The 8,815-nt window shown below is 37.3% G+C and overlaps 2 long non-coding RNA genes across 3 annotated transcripts in view; one reads left to right on the forward strand and one right to left on the reverse strand.

Annotated features, from left to right (window-relative positions):
* The window catches only part of LOC127143545 (uncharacterized), a 3,959-nt gene extending 3,391 nt beyond the window's left edge, over positions 1-568 (forward strand). The window contains exon 3 of the long non-coding RNA XR_007815069.1: positions 224-568. This is a non-coding gene — a long non-coding RNA (uncharacterized LOC127143545). The remainder of the gene's footprint in view (positions 1-223) is intronic.
* Positions 569-3,441: 2,873 nt separating this feature from the next.
* LOC127139018 (uncharacterized) lies at positions 3,442-7,257 on the reverse strand. Of its 2 annotated transcripts, none has more exons than XR_007815051.1 (5): positions 7,037-7,257; positions 4,988-5,085; positions 4,782-4,857; positions 4,502-4,540; positions 3,442-4,145 (listed from the first exon to the last, which is right to left on the reverse strand). It is a non-coding gene; the product is annotated as an uncharacterized LOC127139018 (long non-coding RNA). The 2 variants fall into 2 exon arrangements; XR_007815050.1 differs by having other exon boundaries at positions 5,017-5,085; positions 7,037-7,256.
* Between the last annotated feature and the right edge of the window lie 1,558 nt (positions 7,258-8,815).

Consider the following 8,815-nt stretch of genomic DNA (forward strand, 5'->3'; position numbering starts at 1 on the left):
AGTCATAGTATAGTATGTGGTCAAAAATGTCACCAAAAAGTCATAGTATAGCTATGTGTGTCAAAAATATGTCTATCAAAAATGTCATAGTATAGTATGTGGTCAAAAATATGCTAAAAATGTCATAGTATAGTATGTGGTCAAAAATATGCTAAAAATGTCATAGTATAGTATGTGGTCAAAAATGTCACCAAAAAGTCATAGTCTCTGTCTCTTTCTGCAGGTATTTCTGCCTCTGGAGCTGTAGAGTCTGATCTGTGATGACAAGTCTCCTGCTTCTCCTACAACTCCACTCAACACCTGCTGCTATAATTAGAAATGACTTATACTGCTATTAGTTGTATTGCTATATTAGCAGTTAATACTTTAATTATCACTGCTATCATTACTACTGCTGTATTACTGGCATCACCTTACATTTTATTGGAACCTGTGTTATGCTATGTTCTTCTCTCGCTATCCCCCACCCCCACCCCCTTCCTCTCCTGTTGTTGTGATTTGGTGCTATATAAATAAAATTGAATTGAAATTGAATTGAATTATATAAATAAAATTGAATTGAATTGAATAGTATGTGGTCATAAATATCACCAAAATGTCATACTATATAGTTTGTGGTCAAAAATATGCTAAAAATGTCATAGGAAAGTATGGTCAAAAATGGCCAAAGTAAGTCTTAGGGTTAGAGCTTGATGAGATGTTAGGGTTAGGGTTAGTTTGATGAGCAGTTACGGCATGTAGTCAGAAATGTTCTAAAAAAGTTTTAGGGTTAGGGTTAGTTTGATGAGAGATTACAGCATGTGGTCAAAAATGTCCAAAAAAAAGTCTTAGGGTTAGGGTTAGGGTTAGTTTGATGAGCAGTTACGGCATGTAGTCAAAAATGTCCTAAAAAAGTCTTAGGGTTAGGGTTAGAGCTTGATGAGAGGTTAGGGTTAGGGTTAATTTGATGAGAGATTAGGGCATGTGGTCAAAAATGTCCAAAAAAAGTCTTAGGGTTAGGGTTAGGGTTAGTTTGATGAGAGATTACAGCATGTGGTCAAAAATGTCCAAAAAAAAGTCTTAGGGTTAGGGTTAGGGTTAGGGTTAGTTTGATGAGAGATTACAGCATGTGGTCAAAAATGTCCAAAAAAGTCTTTGGGTTAGGGTTAGGGTTAGTTTGATGAGAGATTACAGCATGTAGTCAGAAATGTCCAAAAAAAGTCTTAGGGTTAGTTTGATGAGAGGTTACGGCATGTGGTCAAAAATGTCCTAAAAAAGTCTTAGGGTTAGGGTTAGGGTTAGGGTTAGTTTGATGAGAGATTACGGCATGTGGTCAAAAATGTCCAAAAAAAGTCTTAGGGTTAGAGCTTGATGAGATGTTAGGGTTAGGGTTAGTTTGATGAGAGATTACGGCATGTGGTCAAAAATGTCCAAAAAAAGTCTTAGGGTTAGGGTTAGGGTTAGTTTGATGAGAGGTTACGGCATGTGGTCAAAAATGTCCAAAAAAAGTCTTAGGGTTAGGGTTAGGGTTAGTTTGCTGAGAGATTACGGCATGTGGTCAAAAATGTCCAAAAAAAGTCTTAGGGTTAGGGTTAGAGCTTGATGAGAGGTTAGGGTTAGGGTTAATTTGATGAGAGATTACGGCATGTGGTCGAAAATGTCCTAAAAAAGTTTTAGGGTTAGGGTTAGGGTTAGTTTGATGAGAGATTACAGCATGTGGTCAAAAATGTCCTAAAAAAGTCTTAGGGTTAGGGTTAGGGTTAGTTTGATGAGAGATTACGGCATGAGGTCATAAATGTCCAAAAAAAGTCTTAGGGTTAGGGTTAGGGTTAGTTTGATGAGAGGTTACGGCATGTGGTCAAAAATGTCCAAAAAAAGTCTTAGGGTTAGGGTTAGTTTGATGAGAGATTACAACATGTGGTCAAAAATGTCCTAAAAAAGTCTTAGGGTTAGGGTTAGGGTTAGTTTGATGAGAGATTACAGCATGTGGTCAAAAATGTCCAAAAAAAGTCTTAGGGTTAGGGTTAGGGTTAGTTTGATGAGAGATTACGGCATGTGGTCAAAAATGTCCAAAAAAAGTCTTAGGGTTAGGGTTAGGGTTAGTTTGATGAGAGATTACGGCATGTGGTCGAAAATGTCCTAAAAACGTTTTAGGGTTAGGGTTAGGGTTAGTTTGATGAGAGATTACAGCATGTGGTCAAAAATGTCCTAAAAAAGTCTTAGGGTTAGGGTTAGAGCTTGATGAGAGGTTAGGGTTAGGGTTAGTTTGATGAGAGATTACGGCATGTGGTCAAAAATGTCCAAAAAAAGTCTTAGGGTTAGGGTTAGGGTTAGTTTGATGAGAGGTTACGGCATGTGGTCAAAAATGTCCAAAAAAAGTCTTAGGGTTAGGGTTAGGGTTAGTTTGCTGAGAGATTACGGCATGTGGTCAAAAATGTCCAAAAAAAGTCTTTGGGTTAGGGTTAGTTTGATGAGAGATTACAGCATGTGGTCAAAAATGTCGAAAAAAAGTCTTAGGGTTAGGGTTAGAGCTTGATGAGAGGTTAGGGTTAGGGTTAATTTGATGAGAGATTACGGCATGTGGTCGAAAATGTCCTAAAAAAGTTTTAGGGTTAGGGTTAGGGTTAGTTTGATGAGAGATTACAGCATGTGGTCAAAAATGTCCTAAAAAAGTCTTAGGGTTAGGGTTAGGGTTAGTTTGATGAGAGATTACGGCATGTGGTCAAAAATGTCCAAAAAAAGTCTTAGGGTTAGGGTTAGGGTTAGTTTGATGAGAGGTTACGGCATGTGGTCAAAAATGTCCAAAAAAAGTCTTAAGGTTAGGGTTAGTTTGATGAGAGATTACAACATGTGGTCAAAAATGTCCTAAAAAAGTCTTAGGGTTAGGGTTAGTTTGATGAGAGATTACAGCATGTGGTCAAAAATGTCCTAAAAAAGTCTTAGGGTTAGGGTTAGGGTTAGTTTGATGAGAGATTACGGCATGTGGTCAAAAATGTCCAAAAAAAGTCTTAGGGTTAGGGTTAGGGTTAGTTTGATGAGAGATTACAGCATGTGGTCAAAAATGTCCAAAAAAAGTCTTAGGGTTAGGGTTAGGGTTAGTTTGATGAGAGATTACGGCATGTGGTCAAAAATGTCCAAAAAAAGTCTTAGGGTTAGGGTTAGGGTTAGTTTGATGAGAGATTACGGCATGTGGTCGAAAATGTCCTAAAAACGTTTTAGGGTTAGGGTTAGGGTTAGTTTGATGAGAGATTACAGCATGTGGTCAAAAATGTCCTAAAAAAGTCTTAGGGTTAGGGTTAGGGTTAGTTTGATGAGAGATTACAGCATGTGGTCAAAAATGTTATAGTAAGTCATAAAAGATAAGATAACCCTTTATTAGTCCCACAATGCAGAAATTTACAAAGTCTTTCAGGTACGTTGAAATCAAAAGAATAAACACACAACTCAGTAAGTTTTGTAAGACATATTTTAATGATTTTGTTCTAGACAATATTAAGTACAGACGATACACTTTTAACCAGTAGGAGGCACTTTGCTCTGTTGTGTAACTCAGGTGTATTTGTACAGTGTTAAGGATGAGCTGGCTCTACTGTTTCAGGGCTTTTATTAGTGTAAAGTAAACATAAGGTACATTTGTCTGTATAATGTGGATTAACAGCTTTAGCATGAGTTGATGCTGAGTGATAACTAGTCACAATAGCTTGGCTCTGTCTGTAGCTCTCAGCCCATTGGTTGTTAAACATCTTTATGACTTAACTCAATGAATATTATTAATTGCATTTTTGCTTAATAGAAAATAATAAAGTGATTCTATGAACTGCTATTAAACAGTGTTAAATCATAGTTAATGTATAAACATGCAACTGCAAAGTTAGAACCATTTTGTTTCAGAGATTAAACACTGACAGACATTTGACCACTGGGAGGTGCTTTGTTTTATTCTCACCTACACATCATGTAGTTGTGAGCACACTTGCTGCTGCCTGTATTACAAGCAGTTAGTCTTTGGAAATGTGCTCATGCATGTGGGACCTGTAAGAGACTCCAACACTGACTGGAGGAGGTGGCCTGTGTCCATTTGATATGAATTAACAAGTTCACAACTGTTGTTTGTCATCCACTTCAGGTCCAGAACTTCACCTGCTGCTTCCACCACCAGCCTCCACCTACAGAGACAGAACATGTGTTTGTTAGTTGCAGAAACTGATCAATAAGTACTTTTTCAATTGTGAACTGTCCTTGTTTCAACAGGAAACAAGAGTTTAAGTAATAATCTAAAACAATTAAATACAACTTTCAAAGGTAAATGAAAATTGTATTAGTAGAAAATAACTATTAAAATGTAATAGTTAAAGCATGGATTTAAACTTATATTACAATCATGGTTTTTGTTTCTGTGTAATATCTGAGGGATAATTTAACTTTCATGTATATTGTGCTTAATAGTTTGTTTATGCAAAGTTTCAGGACTATTTTCTTTCCTGATTGTTTTTTTTAGAAGAAATAAAAAATATTTTCCTACCTTCACTTTCAGTGGATGCATTGGTCTCTGTGAGTTCACCTGAAAAACATAGGACAGTTATTTAAAACCAGACCTTTTCCAAAATACATGGAATCCATTACAAATAGCTACTTCTAACAAGGTATAACTGGTGTAAAGATCGTTGTTGATACTTGGTCTCATTCTTAAAAGTCTCTCTTGAACTGTTCATTGAGTGTTTTTATTTTCTATTCACACTCAAGATTGATTACTGAGTTATTATGCAGTTTAATCAGCTGATGTCATTTTATCTCTAAATTACCTCTCTGTTGTGGATCTGATGGTCTCAAAGAACTCCTTCATTGGATGAGAACTGCAATCATGGACAGTGGCCACACCTGGAGGAAGTAAGACATAAACATACATAAATATTATGGATGTACTGTTCATACATGAACTATGTCAATAAACTTTATTAACAAGCTATGTCTATTTTTTGACAAATTGTAGATCAATCACTAAACGTACAATTTAACGTCAGTGCTCAGTGGTCTTACTTGGAGGCCATCTGTGGATCATCTGGTCTCAGTGAACATCATCTTGGTACAGGGACAAAGTGGTGACACCTGGAGTAAATAAATGAATTATACAAATGAAATGATTTTCAGTACATGACCTATTCACCCAAAACATACATAATTATTAAGCATTATAGCTGAGCCTGAGCATTTTCCAAACATTAGAGTGATGTTTCATAAAATGGGCAGTTTACCATCATCACCTCCATAAGAACCAACAACAACAAATATTAGAGTAAAATTTGAAATTTCTATCTCCATGGTCTGTTTTTCAGATTTTAACTTGTGGTAATTATACTTAAGTAAAAGCTCTAATTACTTGCTCCACCACAGTCAGTCATAACTGACATTACAACATTACAGCAGGAAGAGTTTGAAAGATTACGTTCATACGTTTGCGTAAGAGGCGCTTTAAGCGTGTGAGGGCACCTTCCTCTTCTATTAACACATATTTAGTCAACATCCTTTTATTATTTTGATGAATGAAAACCAATAAAGAACTGAAAACCTGATTAACTTTGGTATCCCTTTCCTTTTATTTACATTAGTAATTCAATTGGATCAGTTACAGTCACACTGAATGCCAGTTAACATGTGACACATATATTTGACTGATGAAAATATTTAACTACTTTCAGGTATAGAACTGAGTGATTAACTGATCTGCTATCTCCTTATTTAATACCTATTTATGCAGATTAAAAATATATGTATTCAGCTAGATTTACAAAGGTTTTAACAGCAGCTTTACTGAAAGTAAAGACGTGTTAAACTGGGTGTTAATATATTGCAAAGCTATTTTTAAAGTCATATTCTGAGTAATGAACAATTAAAATTAAATTCATTTTCTGATAATGTACAATCAAAGTGAAGCAAGGATATTTTTTCAATTTTAATTTCACCTGAAACAATTCCAATCCAAAGGATATTGTATGGTGATGAGGAGAGCAACAATAAATTAGTCCAGATGCAGAAAATCGACTGTTTTAATTAAGAAAAGCTTCTGAAATGTGAGAATTTAATAGTTTTCTTTGTCATGATGCTGATTGCAAATTAAATACTGTTGATTGGACAAAACATCTTAAGATGCCGGACATACTGTAGACAAGGTTTATCAGTTATTATTATACTCAATACTAAATTCATTTAATACTATGGTTTGATTCAGGATTTAAACAGTAAAACTACTGCTTACATTAATAATTCAGACTAGCTAGAGAAAAGCTTTTTTAGAATTCAATTTTGAAACTATTTTCTAGTTTTCAAGCCAGTATTTAACATATAATGGTGCTTAATCACATATAACGTCACCACAAACAAATTCCTTATCAGTGATACACAGGGAATAATAGATGGCCATGAACAGATACTACGAGGCACAGGTCCAAGGGATCTTCTGATCATAAATGTATGTATAACAGCCAGGAGGAGATGGAAAATGATTCAGATCGACCACAAAGACGCAAAACAGGACACAATAACCTGAGGTGTAAAACAATGCATAATGACCACTGAGGGGAAAAAGTGACCAAGCGATGCAGAACGATCACAAGAAGCTAAATCACCACAAACAGACTTGAACAGACGTGGATGGAACATGCCCGCAGTGGCCGCAAGGAGATGCACACAGGCTACTAAGAGCTACCCATTATTATTATCTGTCCACATTAGGGACCCACACTTAAGTCAGGGAAACACAAACATTCTCCTAACCATGCAATACAAACGAGTGAAAATAGAAAGAGAGACCAAAACACTCCACTGAAAGAGAAAGCTAATGCTAACGCTAATGCTAACGCTCGGTTTTAATCACAAACTAACAAGAGCTGCGGTTTGTTTTACCATTCGTCCACATTAGAGTCTCACACCTAAGTCGGGGAAACACATACGCATGCCAAACCATACGAAAACAGCCAAAACACTTCATTGAAAGAGAAGGCTAATTGTAATGCTAACACTCGCTATTACTCAGCAGCAAACGTTAGCTCGTTAGCCTTACCTTCGTGCTGCAGGTGTGTTCGACAAAAACTGCTTCAGAGCTTATTTTAGCATCCACACTTCATCAGTAAGGAAGCTTCTCACCGTGCTAACGATCAAAAACGACAGAGTGACGACGCCAAAGTTTGTTTTACTCGTTTTTCCGGCTTTGTTTGCTTCTGTGGCTCTGCTCACCTCACTGTGCTTCACGGGCAATGGCAAAATACGGAAGCCAACATTGACCGCCAAAACGCCGATTGGTCGGATGACAGTGCCCCGCCCAGCAACCGCTTCTGATTGGCCGAAATAACTCTAGTCACCAGCGATTGGTTGAAGGTTGTAGGTAGGGGGGGGGGCTTTCTGAATCTCGGAGCCTCAGTAGTGATCAGTTTCTTATACAGTTTCTTAATAAAAAGCTCAGGTTGAGCTACATGAAACTTACACACATTCATGTTGTGTTGTTTCCAGCATTTTGTTTCACATCATGTGGACGTCACTGTGTAACACATTTGCATAATGCCCGCCTACTGGCAGGGTCTGTGTCCACAGGCAGCTGTTCTTGCATGCTTCAACATTTTTTCCCCAGCCGTGACAAAAGAACATTTGTGGCAGAGGCAGTCGCCAAAGAAATCTGAAAATTACACTGGAAAGCAAATAAATAAGCCCAAGATTCAACTGGTGTAACCTATGTATGATGAAATGTTTTATCAGTTGAGGTAAAGTTACTTGTGTGTAACTTCAGTCCTCCCATTTTTGGTTTCTGGCATCAAACTCTGGCCAGATCATCCTGTCTTTTGATTATATTGATTATGCATACCAGAGCTGCTGGGGAAAGACAAGCTGTCTTCATTAATTTCACTCTACAGAGGGTCATAAAATGATAATGTCAATCAACCTCAAAGGAGAATACAGACACTGCCAGCAGAAAGCTTAATAAATTACTCAAATTCTGTGGTAGGGTTACGTTTTTCAGCCCTAGTTAAATTGTCAATGTGATTCCTAGCTCTAAGATGCTTGATAAGTACAAGCCAGATACGGACCCTCTGACTGGTTCTGACATCTGCTCTGGATACCACAGTAACTGCATCCAACAAACTGATCAGCCCAGTTACATCGAAGCCTCAGTTCTCCATCCACATGGACACACAGTGGTGGACCCTCTGTTTTTTTTTCCTGGAACATAAACAACACACACACTCGAACACATTTATTTCAAGTGGGAGGAGGTGTGACTTTGCAAACAGAGCAGTTTTCTTCAGCTGCCCACTGTTTTCTGTTTCACTGGCCACATGATCGGTAATTAAATTAGAGGGCAGGAGACAACGTGGATTATTGCCTCTGTTGGAAAGAACTGTCCTGCACTGCTCAATGTACAGTTTGCAATGGACACTAGTGAACAATATAACAAAATAGAAATTGTTTCATAAGTGAGAAAACTACAGGAATAGTTTGGGATTTCTTCCTCTAAGTTGCAAAGCCTGATGTTACAGCTTGTGTAGTCAGGTGCAAGGATGGTCATTAGGTGCTCTTTTACCTGACAAGGTCCCACTGGAACAATGCCTAATCAGGTCACCTTTGAAAAGCCCATAATTCAAAACTAAGGTCAATGCAAGTAAAGGCCACGCTTTGTTTCCTGTGTGTACTGAAATGTGGGCTGACCTAGGATCAGTTGCATAATTAACTGTAACATTAGGATCGCTTCATGAAAACCTGGTGTTTTTATTGTATAGATGTTAAACTCATTTAAGGAGTTTCAGTCTGTCTTAAACACCCCTGAGAGACAAAGTCTAAGTTAACTTAA

The sequence above is a fragment of the Lates calcarifer genome, linkage group LG18 (genome assembly GCF_001640805.2).
Source record: "Lates calcarifer isolate ASB-BC8 linkage group LG18, TLL_Latcal_v3, whole genome shotgun sequence".
Taxonomy (NCBI): domain Eukaryota; kingdom Metazoa; phylum Chordata; class Actinopteri; family Centropomidae; genus Lates; species Lates calcarifer.